This window comes from Ischnura elegans, chromosome X (genome assembly GCF_921293095.1).
Source record: "Ischnura elegans chromosome X, ioIscEleg1.1, whole genome shotgun sequence".
In the NCBI taxonomy this organism is placed as follows: domain Eukaryota; kingdom Metazoa; phylum Arthropoda; class Insecta; order Odonata; family Coenagrionidae; genus Ischnura; species Ischnura elegans.
The window spans coordinates 23,546,934-23,563,282 of record NC_060259.1 but is presented as its reverse complement, the minus strand read 5'-3'; the positions used below and the strand labels follow the sequence as shown (position 1 = coordinate 23,563,282).

Genomic DNA, 16,349 nt, shown 5'->3' with positions numbered 1-16,349 from the left:
CGCCGTGGCAGTTCTACTGTTAAGGACTACACTATTGCATTGAAGTGGGTTGAAAATTCTGCTGTGCCAACATTATTGTCATGCTATGGAATGAAATTTTGTGTCGATGGGTGATCTAATTATGAGTCGGGAAAAATATAATTCTCTTAACATAATGCTCGCAAGAAATGTGAAATGCTCAGCTGGCCGTGATGCATGTATTACTTTGGCACTCATGTTTTGGTAAAGAAATACTTACGGCTTTGTTTTTTTATTGCTAATTCAATAATGCTCTTTGTATATGATTGCTTATGCTAAGTAAGGGAAAGAGAGATAACTTGGTAGGGCATTGGGCAGTTGTGCTGTTTTGTCTTAAGAGACTCAAACTTTTAAAAATCTGCTAATGGCGGTTACCTCAAATCGATAATATTTTGCGTGTTAAAATATGACAGTTTTAGCATGAGGAAGTGATCAAAAAAGGGGTCATCAGAGACAACAGGAACAGAGCATGAAGGAAATGTTTTTTTGATGGTTAATATTTAGGCTAAATTCAAGCACCAGCTGGCGTACCACAGTCAGATGAGGCACTTTTGATTACCGTAGTAAATGTTGAAATATATTCATGATACAAGTGACTTTGATTGAGATATCACCATGAGTAAACTTATGTTAAATATAACTTCACCTCAACAATTGTCATACTGTAGAAAGATACTCAATATGCAGAGTTATTTTTTGGGTTTTGTTGTGTCCTGTACCTGGTGGTGGTAGAGCTTCTGTCATGCTGTAAACATCCTTAGGCCAAGCTGAAGTGCCTACAGAATTGTAGGATTTGATGCATGGAGGTTCACTATAGAGAGGTTTTAGCAATACACGCCATTTTTTTCATATCCTTTGGAAATGAAAGGCATTACGTACTGTCTTTTAAACCATTATACAGTAGACTCCCGATTATCCGGGCTAATGATGGGGAGGGACGGCACGAATAATCTGAAAACATGGATAACCCAAACATCAACTCCAATGTCTTGTAATGATCATAATTTACGTAAAACAAACAATATATTATTATTTATGCCGTTATTCTGCTTTATTAGCGTGCTTCCCGGACTCAATGAGAGCTTTCTTCGCCAGTTCGCGATCTTTTTAGCGGCAATAACATGAATGTACTCGTATTATTAATGCTTCATGTAAGGCCCGGTTTCGAAAACCACACTTTCGTGGGTGTGTGATCGCGGATACAGAAAAGTGATTTGCGCGAATGCTTCAAAACGACTGCTCGACGTCGGAAACTACATTGTCAGGCACCACGCCACGCAGTCGCGTCTCGTACAAGTTGCCCGGGTTGCATCTGCTGCGGGACGTGTATCCGTGATCACGGAGTGCGTTCGCGCACTGATAGGCTTGGAAAACACGAAATCGGTGCTCCCTTGAATGCGGCTAGCGCGCGATCGCTTCCGTTTTACGAACGGGATTCTGACGGAAATGATAAGCCTGGTGTATCCTAGCATTAATGCAGTAATTCCGATGATTTTGGATCCGATTTAAGTTTTTTTATAAGATTGCGGAAAAAATTGTTAAGAGAGTTAAAATCATGCACGGATAATCCGCAACCCGGATAAACCGCAGCCGGATAATCGGGAGTCTGCTGTATTTATGTGTTTAAATAAACATGCATGGATTAGTGAACATATATTTATTATTTAATGATAACACAAAGCAAGTGCTATCACGTGATTTTTACCATGATTCGAGAGAAAACGATGTGATATCTCTTAGTTCATCAGTCACTTAAAATGATAACGATAGTTTGATATCTTTTCTCTTATTTACTGTTAGGTATGCTCTCATATAGAACAAAATGGCCATAACTTATGGTTAACGTGAAAATTACAGCATTTTAAAGGTGTAAAAGAAAAAAATAAGCATGAAACATTTATTGCTGAAAATGTTATTCCATGTACGTAATCGCGGCTGCATTAATGGTCTCTAGTTGTCTCGGTCTAATTTGCGAAGGTAGTTAGGCAGTCCTGGGGGTGTCTCCTTGGCATGATAAGTGGAGGTTTTATGAGAGGTTCACTGCAAAGAGATTCCTGCAAAGAGAAGAGCCTGTGTATAAAATTACATCTAAATCTGACGGGACCGTAGGGGTGGTATGAAGTATGGAGGTTTATGATGTAAAGAGGTTCACTACAAAAGAGGTTTTACTGTAGTTGGTTTTCTCAAGCACTCATTAAGTTTGTGATGGGTAAAAATGGCTAATGCCAACAAGAAATGTTTGATTCACTCTCATCAGAGTGAAAATTTTTGAACGCTGCGAATTTTCATGACACCATAATTAAATAAGCTATGCAAAGGAGAGTTTTTTGCAGTAATATTTATTTATAATTAATGCAATTAAAAGCGCCCAGGACTAAACAGGAACTTGGTCAATGGATAAGACCTACAGTCCTGGGTATATTTAAGAAAATACAACTTGTAACAAACAACAAATTTTGATGCAGTACATATGAAAAACTTTTTATCATCCCTTTGAGGTTTTCACGTTATCACACTTTAATGCAAAAGTTAATTCAGTCAGTCTCTCCGAATACAAAATATTGAAGAGACACAATCTAAGTCCCAAATTATTGATTGAAGTCTACTGAAAAAAATAGTGATAACCTAACATCAAAATCCTCAAGTAAAGCAGTTAAATATAACATAACACATGCATCACAAATGACTTAAAATATATAACATTGAATCTCAAGTTAAATAACATTCTTGCAACACAAGCAATACTTCGTATTTTACATGCAACGACTAGATTTCACTAAACACTAGGAATAAAAAATAGAATACTCTTTGATAAAGGAGTACCTATAACATCAAATTCAGGCATTAAATGACAAATTTTGGCCTGTTAAATCTCTTAAAATCATTTAACTCAATGAAATGGAAACACCTGCAACATTGGAACACATAAATTACTTAACCGGAAAACTCATATTGTAAGCCTGCCATTCTCATTGTTGATGGCTGCCCAAAAACAGAAAGTAAAAAGCATTAAGGTACGCAGTACATGTAATGTACTAGTACATGCTGCAGATACAATTGTAATAGTTTATAAACTTCTCGATTAAAAATACTGGTTCTGATAGTCCAAGAGCATACTAGAAGTTTCCTAAGAGGTTGATTTCTTCTCTCCACATTTCTTCCCGTTTCCGAACGAGCGTAGAATGAAACCCAGGGGGAAAAGGTGTTGCTTCTGTCCATCCCACAGATGTCTGTGCTCTTGTTCGACAGCTTCCCCATTGATCTGGTAAATATAGAAGTGCCATGATCATAAAAAGAAGAACAGAAAGGAAAAACAACATACATTAAAACACATGTGCATATTAACTGTATTTTCAGCCCAAAGCCCCTCCATATGGGTAGTTAATTAACCTTTTCCCTACGAATTTTCTGTTGCTAAAGGATGAAGGCTGGGTTTTCAGGGCTTTAACTTTTCGAAGCAAAAGGCTGAAGGCCGTGTTTTCACGGTTTTGTGGTCAAGCATGCCAAGTGGGTCTCAACCGCCATTAGGGTCCCTCGGCGCGAGAGGTCCAACCCTTTCCAATTGTCCGTGTGGGGATTATCTCGGCCCATTCCGGCTCTGTGTCCTACTCAAGGAAGGTGCTCATGGTCACTTATTTGTTTATAAGTTAGATTAAATAAAAACGTACATGTTGCATCTATTGAAAATCAATGCCGAGAATTACATTCTGGATGTTTTGCTGATAGGCTCCAAATTTTAAACGGAACTCTAGCGTTCCGTTTAAAACTTTAGCGTTCATATTAACCGCGTTCATCATCACCTAGAACAAATTTTGGAGATGCTAAGGTTAGATGTTTAATTGTTATTTTTAAAACTTACTAGCAAATTCATAGGAGGGTTATTGTAATGATTTACATCTAAAGATATACGTTACTCTGTTTGCCACATTCTAAGTGTACATTTGCGGAGAAATTCTATGAAGTATCCGATTTAACTCCTATGAAAAAAAGCCCTCGTAATGTAATAAAATATGATCCTCTCAGTTCTTTGTCATGAGCTAAAATTACAGCGACTATTTTTAATAACCTCTTATCAACCTTTGAATACAAACGTATTATAAATTAATTTCGCTATAAATACTAATTAATGCATATCCTAAAAATTCTTAAATTTAATGTGCAATTGAGGAATGTTTTACGTAGACACATGTTGTGAGAAGCATTCTATACCATTGCAGGAAAGAGCACTGCTCTACCCAGGTAATTACTCTCATATCTTGGTTCTCTGGTCAGGTTACATTTAGGTGGTCTGCCCTGAGCACCTCACAGGCTTACTTCGGAACACATTAGCGCATTAATTTTTTCTTGGAAAAACTTATTACCCTCCAACTGGCACATCTAAGAGTAGATTGGTGCAAGTAGCCTCCTCCTGAAATTTGTGGAAGAAAATTACCTCACTCTTCTCGGAATAACTCATTTTCTTTTCAAAATTTTCTTGACGTGTATTCAAATATGGCCGTTAACTCTCTGTACCCATTCCGCTACCTATAAAAGGGATGGTTTCTGTGGAACCCTGCTGTGCGATGCAGCCCATAACATGAATAGAGAGAGAACTGCTCTATCCAGGTGATTACTTTCATATAGTAACAATTAAAAAAAATAAAAATCGCACTAGTAACAATAAACTGACCGCAAAAGTATGCCGCGATGGGCTGCCTTCAGGAAAAGGGTCGAGGATTATATTTGCCCAGTTGCCGAGGAAAGAGTCAGGCACCCTGCTAGGAAAGGTCATTAAGTGGAGGAAGCGACTACCTGGACAGTCCCAAGCCGAGAAACAACTCCGTACAGGGCGAAAAAGAAATGCTCAAACCCTTATTGGTTAACAAATAATGTAGAGGTATTTAAAATACATAATAGTTTTTTGAGAATGTAAATGAATTTGTTTTGCCAATATTTACTGTTTCCTAGTTGCTTGACAAGGCATATCTCCACAAAATCAATTATTGGGGAGAATGCTACGTGCTGCATAGATTGTACACCCTGAAATGCCTTCAATTCCACTCACAATATGCAGTGGTCAGACTTTGAATTTTTTTATTCTGCTTAAAATGAACAAAATAGATACCAGCAATTATAGGGATACTATCAAAAATGCAGATTCCTATGCACACAGAAAAGGATGGGGGGAGAGAAGGGGCAGCTGTCCCGCTAGATGACTGCCTGCCTGTGCTGCCTTAGCAGTGGGAAATGAGCCAAGCTTATTGAGGGCAAAGGGACTAAGTGAGGAGGTATGGGTAAAGATGGGCTATTTGCTTCTGTGGCCTAAACAAGAAGATAATGGTAAGCTACCAAAGACAACCATGGACTCTCAGTCGAATCAAAAAGAGACGTTTTCTCAAAACGGGCCAAGTTTTTGTCCTGCTTTGGATGGGACAACTAGGTTATAGTGATTCGGCATCAATGCAACAGAATGATGAATGCAAATAACTCATATTTTGATTCACTTTCACTGGAATATGTCAGTTGAATGAATTATGGTAGTTGAATAATATAGGAAAGTTAGATTGTGTTTCTAAATTGATTTGAAGCCCCCATTTCTCTCCTCAATATTTTGAGCTATTAATTATTTATACGAAACTAAAATTATAACTTTCACACACATTACTATCACTTCGCACATATCACAGATATATTTATCATCACTGGTTAACAATCTTAAAAATAGTTTGATGCAGCTCTCCACTCTATTCTCATATCAGCTAATCTTGTCACACCTACGCATTTCTTCTCTACCACATCGCAGTTAACATGAAAACTATAAAATAAATATCACTATCCATTCCAAGGCTGTCATTGAAACAAGCTCAGAAATACTGTAGTACTAATTCTATAGTATTCAGAGGAAACTTAAATGATTGTATGTAATTGTTTCTTCAGCAAGAAATAATTCCAGCCAGATACTCAGAATAGTGGTGCCCTGAAAGCTCATCAACCAGACCAATAATGCTTTAGGGATTAATTATTGTTTACCCATGAAATAAAGGGAAACACATTGAAGTTACATAACTGCTTCTGCTTGGAATAGAAGGGAGGGAGTCTCGTGAGAACATTGGTCTGACATTGAAGAATGAGGGATGCATATCACATATGGTTAGTTTGATTCATCATTTTTATCTAGGAAGGATTTTATCTCAATTACCAAACAGTAATACACATTAAATGAAATATGCATATGACATGCAGGCTATTCATAATTGCAAATTGCTCTAAAGAACTGTTTACATGATACATTAAGACTAGAGATGGGTCAAAAAGAACCGAACTGCCAAAACGAACTATGTATTTACTGAAATGAAGCGGTTTGAAAATGAACAGTTCTCTAAAACTCTCTGTTCACTGTTCATATCTACACAGCAAAAGCGCAGTGTTTTCGGTCTGACAGGTATGCTCACCGAGAGGTTTTTTGAACTGCAGCTTACTCCAGCAAGTGCGTAGTGGTCACCACAGATGGCAGTTATGATGCAGACCATCCAAGGCCACTGAAGTGCATCATAGACGACCGAGCCCCTCCCCTTCCTTCTCTATCATTCCCCTCCGTCAACAAACATGAACAACATGGCTGCTGAACGGTTCGAACTATTGTTCAAAATATTAGATTCCTATGTTATACTAAAAATATGTATAAAGAACTGTTAGCTGTGTATGAAAGTCTAAATTGCTCATAAGAGAATCATTTAAAAAACTTTTCTTGTGCTAAACACGCAAATAACATCAGACACTGGGTTGATAAATATTAGTTCTGGCTTATTCTACATGTGGAAAGCAGATGTTGTCCTGCAAACGGGCAACCAAGTAAAGGCCTGGGACAGAATTTGCTTGAAATAACTATGACAAGTTGCACAAACCAAATGATACCACACTAAGCTTTCACTTACTCTAAACATCCGATAAACAGTATTTTCTACCTGAATGACCCAGACTGTTCACCATGAACAGATATTTTGAACTGCTCTTTTTACTGAACAGGTTAAAAGTGAACGGTTCATCAAAATGAACAGTTAACCCCACCTCTAATTAAGACACATGTGTTAAAGTCTGATTGCATGGAGTGGACAGTAATGGAACATGTAGGAATGCATGAATCAAATTAGGACACATTCTATTTTTATTCATTCACTCAAGTTGAGTGGTCACATCGTGTATTTTGGTGTTCATTCTCATGTTCCTACATTAGGATATTAACTTGTTTGAGCTAATGTACCGTATAAACAGGGCTTAAAAATTTAATTTTGCACCCTTGTCATTAACATGAAAAAATTTAGAAGTCAAAATCATGTAAGTGGTTGCAATTTTGTACATGCTTTACCAAATTTGAAATTCCACTACCTATCATTTAAGTAAAATATTTAATGGCCTTTCACTTAGTTTTTGAATTTTCATCCTGTGTTACTGATATTAGCCACACAACATGTGTAACATGTAGATTTATACATTTGACTTAAATCTATATCAGCATAGTTTTCTGTACCATTGAAAAACACCTTAGCCACTATGAGTGGGTTTCTAAATGACACACCAAACGTTTCATCCCAGAGTTTACTGAGCATATTTGAGACACAGAGAATGAATGAGAGGGAACACCATTTCCTCTTTCTCCGTCTTCAAGTTAAGAGGAGGAAGTGGTAGGAATTGATAATGCAACAGCGGGAACCTCCCTGCAGATGCCACCCTCAGCTCCAAACCACCCCCACTCTACCCCTTTCCACCTTCAACTGAGTATACACATCCACCCACCTCATAAAATGCTACCCAGACGATGGCTCTACTTCCATGTTGGAACTCTTTAATTTAAATTATGTTATTTTTCATTATGAATGATGTGAAAAGGTTGCCACACTTGTCAAAGTTTGTGATAATGAGCATTCAGATGGTGTTTTCACGAGACCTCTTAGTGTGCAGTGATATGCGTATATTAGCATGCAATTTCTTTTCTTCAAGCATCAGATTCTGGCATTGAGACATGAATACCTTCAGAATCATATGTTCATGACACTCATGAACTCCCACACATTAAATTACCAAATAACCTGGGACCTTTGGCAATACACACCAAAATTTTACATCACTCTTATTTGGAAACTAATGTCTCTACTATGAAAATCCTCAAGGATATCTTTCCTGGACAACTTATTCCTGAGATTTATCCATACCACCTTATAGGAAAGCATAAATCCTATGAAATAATTCCTCACTGAAATGATTGGGATATCGGAAATTACACGTCAAAGGGAAATGAAAAACAATAGCTGTCCTTCGACAGCACGCATGCACATGGGCATACCCAGAAGGGGAGGCAGCTGCCCTAGAAGCGAAAATAAATTTAGTTCAAAACAAAAGTTATGAACAAATTTTCCTTATGAAGAAAAATGGTATTAGTATAAGACATGGAACTAAAATAAAAATCATTTTCTTTTTCAAGCAAATAATTATAACAATTAATAAATTGCTGTCATAATTTCCTTAAAATTTTGGTTTCATTAAACTTTTCTGTGCAAAAAAGTAACAACTTGAACAACCACAGCTAATTTTGCCCCCTCCACCCCCCGTTTTGATTCTGGGTACGCCCATGCGCATGCATAAATATGCATAGCATTATCATTTTGTGAGGTGAAGATTATTTATTTTGAGTCATTTCAAGACAGGGCTGTCTCTTTTAATTCAGGAGTCTGAGGTAATTTTGTCCTTTCCTCACCCCTTCCTTGCCTGGCGTAGGTGAGAGTGCCTTGAGCAAAAGCATCCCTTTCCCATCCCTTCTAGATGGATCTATTTCTAGAGTATTACGTACCGTAGCTAGAATGAGTGCATAGGTCTTCGAACAAAAAAGCATAAATGCATAGTTAAAGTAGACAATGCCATTATAGCTTTTTTTCATTTAACAGAATCCACAAGAATCCTTGGGCATGATTTGAGCATAATTGAATTACTAAATTTGAAATAAGATTGAAAATACATGAGTGAGTATTAGTAAGCTAAGTTGTATTAAATAGCAGTGGTGTCCTAGCAACCAATTGAAAGAATATGTACATTGGCTAGAACACCTTGTTTCTTCAAAGCTCGACCATAAACTAGCAGACACTCACCAACGTTTATTTGGATTCTGTAGAATCACCTGACATGATGTAGAATGATTTAACATGCGGATATGCATTCCGGAAAATTGCTGCCTTCCTCAACTCCTTTTCTACAGGAAACTTGCGGGGATGCTTCCTCTTCGGCTTGCCCACCGAAGTGTCTTGATTCTTAATGGTTCATGTAGAGATTAAGCAAAAAAAGAAATAAATGATTGGATCCTAAATTTAATATCTTGTGCATCAATTTAACCACCAACCTGAAAATCTATCTCTTGGAATAAATGCATTAATGACAACCTACAACCTACCATTATTTTCGGCTGAGTACAGAGAACCAGTTCATAAAAGAACACCATGTAACCTTAGGGGAAATTAGAACAAAGAACTTTTTCGGATTATTGACACGGGACTAATGTCGTTTTACGTGAAATGGCTCCCCACAGTGGCCTCCTCCTCAGATCTATGAAATTTGCTACCATGCCTCGACAGTTGCAAAGTTGAGGCCTTTCATCTGGCAAAGATATCATGTTTGGGCTGCAGATTCTAAATCAACAAACTTACCAAACTGGCTGCTGTCACCTGTCTTCCACATCTGCAATGTAACTCAACAGTGTTTTCGATATTTTGCTGTGGATCTGCAGAAAGTCCTATTCTATCTGCAAATAGATATGCGACTAGCTCGCACGGCAAACGAATTTCTCCGGGAGTATCGTCCTCTGAATCTGAATCGGTGACTGTATCCCCAGCTCCTCCCTTCAATTAAAAAAACATAAGATATGGATAAAATATTGTAATGGAATTCATCCAAACATCAACCAAATTTCTTGCTAGTCTTTTTTGTTAGAATAAGTCTACTTTTATTTTTTAATGTGGCTATCAGCTTTTGTGGAGGCATTATGAATATTGACATCATTGACTGCTGGATGAGTAATATTCTTGTAGTTTTTGAAGTAACATGTTCACACCCTACTGCTTCAGCGTGTCCGGATTTTAAAAGTAACTTACTTGCACAAAGCGGTCTGAGACATTTTGATGCCTGGAGTACTTTTTTCTGTAGGGCTCTTACTCCTTCCAGCATCTCAGGTCGACAGGGGGGTACGCAATCCTTCAAATGAAACTGGGGTTTTATGGGATCTCGTTTAACAAAAAATATCAAACATGAATCGCGTACACCGAAAGATTTAGCAATATTGAAATGGTGGCATGAGAACTTGCGTCGGAAGACCAAGTCCAAGTTCATCGTAAATATGTTCCTATTTTTTGGGGATCAAAGTGGCGAACATGGTCCATGGTGGTGAACAACCGCTCCTCCCTCTTCCCCCTCAATCCGCCACTTCCGCCTTCTTTTTTTTCCGAGAGCCTGGGCCCCGTTTGGGCGGCCCAACTCACAGGAGTACGAGCTGGCATTGCGCTGGCTACGATAAATATTTGGGCCCAATTTAATGTTACATTAATTCTAATGCTTTTCAACTCTTTCATCATCAACCAACAACGGAGTTTTTGAGCTCCTTTAATTGTATTTCTTATAAATGCGTGCCTTTACGTCTCTATAGCGCCCAAAGTGAACACTTGAGTAACGTTCTTAATTTGCTTTCTAAATACTCGTATTATGTTTGCTTTTGAGCTAAAATACAGTTTGAAATCCAAGGCGTGAGTTTTAAATAGCATTTTCAGACAAAAAATAAGACGTCGTGCATACAGACCACGGGAAATTAATTTTGTGTGGACACAGCGTATCAATTACGAAGAAAAATTCAACCTGATCGTATATATAGTTCAAATACTTTCATCACAAATTGTTATCTTCGACCAAAGTTTAATTTAGCGTAATTTACCTATAATTCATATAAGATTCCAATCAGGTCCTAAATAATTTTCTAATCGGCATTGACTTTTTATAAGTATTTTGGCAAAAAAATCTACTCACCATTTTAGTAGTTGTATATTTGGTTCGTACGTATAGTCTTCTTATTGGTAGGTAACCTTAAAACAAATAGAGAAATTGCATTCGTCAACAACACATTATGATAATAGGTAGAACAAAACCTACGATATCTTAAGCGAGTAAATATTATTCCTGTCCGTTGCCGGCGCTATAAAGCCAAAGGTGCAGGTTCTCGAAATGCTGTTAAGTATCACAATATCCATCATTGCAGTTGGTTTCAAATTATTTATCAAGTTCAAACCTAAAAATCCTCAGTATCACTTGCAGGATGTGTATGCTACCTACTGCGAACGGCACAGACAATCAACTGACGCTCTCGTTGTGTAAGGCCGCTGTTTACATTTCGCGCAACAATGCATAAGCATTTCGTACTACCCCCATAGGAGCAATCTAATGAATGGCTATGGACAGTAAATAAAGATCGACTAAACTAAAGCAATTTCTATGCATAGTTATATGGCGCGGCTGTGTATTTATGAAATGTTGATGAATAATTGATGCTGACACGAGAAGTTCTGCGGCACTTGATGAAGTAAGAACTCTTCCCTTCAAACATGGGTATTCGTTTTACATATTTTGTAGCAGATTTTATGATTGCTGTAGTGCCAAAGCTTTTTCTTGATTCTGACTCCCATCAAGTTTGCCAAGTATACTTTGCAACCTTTCTAGAGGCTTGCGAATAAAACCAACAGGTCGACGTGAGAAATCTGAATCCTGATGTAGAATCTTTTTTTCCCTGCAGCAAATCTTCGGCCGATTCCCTCCTGCCGATTACTACGAGGTGATCAATATTGGTCGAAAATGTATGGGAATTCTAGTTCTCGCGGTATTTAGGCAAACCATGAGGTGTGACAAATATCAGCGTACTTCAGAAAATGTGCTGCCCAGGGCGGCCCTTGAGTTTGGCGCCCCTGGGGCCCCACAGTGCTGCCCACAGCAGGCGGTGAAGCTTCAATTTGTGCTTTCGGGACAAATCGCCCTCTCATTTCTGCCACACACGCCACTGTTTATAAGGATAACAGCAAATTGGTAAAGACGGCGCAGAATTTGATGAGGTTTCGATTGATGATCGATGATTAGTGAGAATCAATTTTGATATTACACCCGCGGGTGTATATTACATCGCGATAGTTTGCTCGCAGTACGAAAGGCGGATCCTGGTAGAAGAATTTCTTAGTTTCTTATTTATACACGAACGAAAATGCTATTACCCTGCCTGGGCAATATTTTTTCTTCCCGAGTGAATTTCAATGCTGAATTGTAGTCCGCGATTCTGTGAAGAGCTGTTACCATGAGGTTATAAATAGGCGATTTTTCTTTTTTATTACCGCGCCGTACTTGTAAGTTTGTAAGTAAGTTCCCGAAATCCGCCTAATTTTTCACAAAAATGTTCAACTCTTGGGGTAGAATTATCGATCTATTTCTTGTATGTGATTTGGTCGACTATTTGAGGAAACATATAGTTATCGACAATCGTCAAAGAAGAGGTTGCGCTAAGTTAGTGGCCCCCTCAATGGATGCATCGCGAGCTGTCTTCACAACAAATTCCGGGAGAGGTTGAAGCCCCCATGTCCATAGGCGGATCCAGGGGGGGGGGGCACGGGGGCACGTGCCCCCCCCAGACCCTTAAAAATATGCTAGATTTTAATACGGTCCCATTATCATTTCGTTCGTTTTGTATAACAAGGTATCCTTGTGCCCCCCCCTGAACAAAATCCTGGATACGGCCTTGCTTGTGCCCCTCCCAGAAAGAAATCCTGGATCCACCCCTGCCCATGTCTACGTGCCTGTATGCGAGGCTGTAGACATATATTTTTACGGTGGGGTCAGAAGCGAAAGAGGGGTTGGTATACCATAGAATGGGTATATATTGTGAGAGGTTCATTTGGGGAGGATTGTATGAAAATTTCGGAGGGGTTTTAATCCCTTTCCTCCGCTAAATAAGGCCTTCCAATCAGGCACCGTAAAAATCGCCTCATTTCCTCCACGAAAAACAAGTAGAAGCATGGATGTATGAGTTCTTACTGAGTAATTATTACCACTCTGTCAATAAATTCTGCAACCCTTTTGCTTCTAAACCATTTCTCACGGAGGACGTCACCCAAGACGTGTCATATATTCATGCTAGTGCTTATAAAATGGTTCTTTACCTACATTGTTTATTCTCCAAAACCCCGAAAACAGTATTCTACGCTCTTTACATTGGGCATTTCAACTGGCACCAATGTAAACAACACGGACTTTCTTGTCCCCAGACAAAGGAAATCTTGCTGCAGGCTGAAATCTTTGGAGGGGCAGGAGAGAGGAGGAAGGGTTGCATAAATGAAGAATCTATTTCGGCGAGGCTTCCGTGAAAGGGGAATGCATTTCTAGGGGGGCCGATATAATGGGGGGTTAACCTTTTCTTGCTAGTGACGATTTTGCCATTTGGGGCTCGAACCCATGGCCTTCGGTTTGCCTGTCCTTTTACCCGCCGCCACCAAGGCCGGCAAAGTAATTATTAAACAAAAAATGACTCATATTCATGTGTAAATTAATTTAATAACCAATTGCTTGCTGAGGTATTATTTGCATACATATGTATTGCTGGTGTAGTTTCAAGTTTTGGAAAATGAATTAAGAACCTACAGTCCGAAGCAATGCAAATGCTTGATGCTCAGAGATGCACTCTACTCGCATAATCAGTTAAGACAATGGTTACTTTTACTTGTTTATGTGCATGGGTACGTTCTATCCCTTCTATTCCTTCATCTATTCAGCTTAACTTGCAGATCGCCGGAAACTTATTTATATCATCCATTTATCAGGTAGTGGCATTACTGAATGAAAATGTCATTGTCCGCTATTTGCTGGCAAGCATTGATTTGGGTTAGAGGTTTAAACATGGGCATACCCAGCGAGGGGCAGGGGGGGCCACAGCCCCATAGAAGCAAAAATCGCAAAAGTCTGTAAGCAAAATCAGTAGGTACTGAATTGAAACGAAAGTATTCAACAAATTTTCTTTAAACCCAAGAAAAATGAAACGTATTAGTATAAGATATGTAACTAAGATAAAACTATTTTTTCAAAGTAATAATCTCATAAAATAATAAAGCTTATTCTTAAATTCTCTTTAAACGTTGGTTTAATTCAACCTTTCCATCCTAAATGTCACAACTTGGCTTGCCCCTCCCAAGACCATGGCTTGCCCCGCTAGTTATGATCCTAGGTATGCCCTTGGGTTCAAAGTAATGTCTTGCTTTGGTAATGAACTGAACCATAGCCTTTTTTCATTTTAGAAGTGTAAGATAGAATTAGATGAACCAATTTAGTCTGGGGCTGTTCTCCTGCCAAGTTAAATCGTTGAATGGTCATCAGTTCGACCACACCTCAATCCATGTGTGAAATGAACTTCTCAAAAGAAGTATAGAAAACAAATTAATTGGTTGATATCATCATGAGATATTTTGGTCAAAATTGTGTTCATTATAAGGCTCATCCGAAGGTAATGTATGCTTATGCTTCCTTGATTGTGGTATGCAACATGGAATGATCACTTGACTTATTATGTCTGTATCGTGGTCTTGGCATTCATGCCAAGGAAATTACTTCACAGAAGTTCACATTCACAAATTTCATATTCACGGAAATGCCGTATCATCCACATAAACATGGCAGTTTTTCCTTCCCGATTAATGTGAAATATGCTCAGTTTAGTGCAAGCTTATAGTTATGCCAGTGAACCAGTGGTGTCCATCATTTGCCCATGTGTGTTTATAATTATACCTATAAAGCATGGCTAGAGAAGTGATAATTGATACCAATTTATGTGTGCACATGATGTGATATGTTAAGGTGCAGGATTACAATAATTCATCTTCAGAGTATTTTAAAGTCCCAAAGAAGTCTTAGTTGGAGAAGCCAATGCAATAATGAAGTGAATGAATGAAAGTGGAAAACTTTGGTTTTATGGCGAAAGGAAGGTTTGATCAAGTAATGCATACATTTATGAGAGGCTAGGAGGGAAGGTATACCAGTTGATGTTTTTCTGTGGCCTATAAAAAAATATTTGTTATCTTACTTCTCGAGGGTAGTTGCTATATAGTCATGCGTGCTAGTGTGTTACTACACTACTTAACTGCTTGCACTGAAAGTATGTGCGATAATGGTTTCAGAAATAGATTGGCCTGGCTTTCTTCCTGGTGGGACCTGCCTTACTAATCTCTCTATACTGCACCACCATATAATTTCTGCCTTTGAAAAAAGGTATCAGCTGGATGTCTGTTACATTGACTTTTCTAAAGCTTATGATTCCGTTAATCATACCCTCCTCATCCATAAACTCCAGTCACGTTTTAATATCCATGGCACTCTCTTATGTTTAGTCTCTAATTTCCTGACTTCCCGCAGCCAAAGAGTTCTAATAGAAGGTATTTTGTTGCATTACTTACCTGTTTCTTCTGGCATGCCTCAAGGCAGTGTATTAATCCCACTTCTGTTTACTCTCTACGTTGACGACATTATTGATGACATTCTTCCCTCTAGCTGTGGTGTTCTCCTCTATGCCTGTTTTAATCTTTTTATTGTGGTGTAAAAACTTATTGCAATACAAAACTAACTTCAATCCACAGTGATGCACAGATATATATCTAAACCTAGAGGTCAACCTTCTAAGTTTCCACACCAAGTTACATGGTGGCCAACCCTGAAGATTCACACAGATTAAAGATCTACAACACCTCCCCTTTTAGGAGTAAAAAGAACATAAAAATTGAAAGTTTACAAACCAAGACGCCTTGGAGGTTTAACCATATGGCCACTCCTTGTAGTAGTTATAGGTAGGCCAGCAGGATGTACAATAGGGTTGGGTACACCTGGTTGATTCACATGACCACTCCCAGCGGTAGACATAGGTGGATGAACAGGATATATATCAGATCTTAGTACAACATTTTGATTCTCTGACTCTACAGCATTATGGATTGCTGCATTCACATCTGGTAGTAATGTTGCATAAGATGAGGGACATGCTACTATTCTTTTTTTTAAATGTATGATATTACGCCTCACTACATTTCCCACTGAATTTCTCACCAAATACGAACGAGGACTTTTATGTCTATTTACAATGACACCATGCTCCCAATTGTCACACTTGCTTGTTTTAATGAGTACCTTTTCACCCATATGAAAAGTAACTTCCTTCCATCTGGAGGTTTTATCACAGTTGGATTTCATTTGGTTCGGCTTTGATTGTAACGCTTTTACCACATCCTGTGGTCTGATGACTTTGGGCT

The 16,349-nt window shown here is 38.5% G+C and overlaps 1 long non-coding RNA gene across 2 annotated transcripts; it reads right to left on the bottom strand.

The window, feature by feature from the left end:
• Nucleotides 1-2,338: 2,338 nt before the first annotated feature.
• Nucleotides 2,339-11,397, bottom strand: LOC124171863. Of its 2 annotated transcripts, XR_006867988.1 has the most exons (5): nucleotides 11,315-11,397; nucleotides 11,056-11,111; nucleotides 9,690-9,881; nucleotides 9,138-9,296; nucleotides 2,339-3,280 (listed from the first exon to the last, which is right to left on the bottom strand). It is a non-coding gene; the product is annotated as an uncharacterized LOC124171863 (long non-coding RNA). The 2 variants fall into 2 exon arrangements; XR_006867987.1 differs by lacking the exons at nucleotides 11,056-11,111; nucleotides 11,315-11,397 and adding an exon at nucleotides 10,134-10,499.
• Between the last annotated feature and the right edge of the window lie 4,952 nt (nucleotides 11,398-16,349).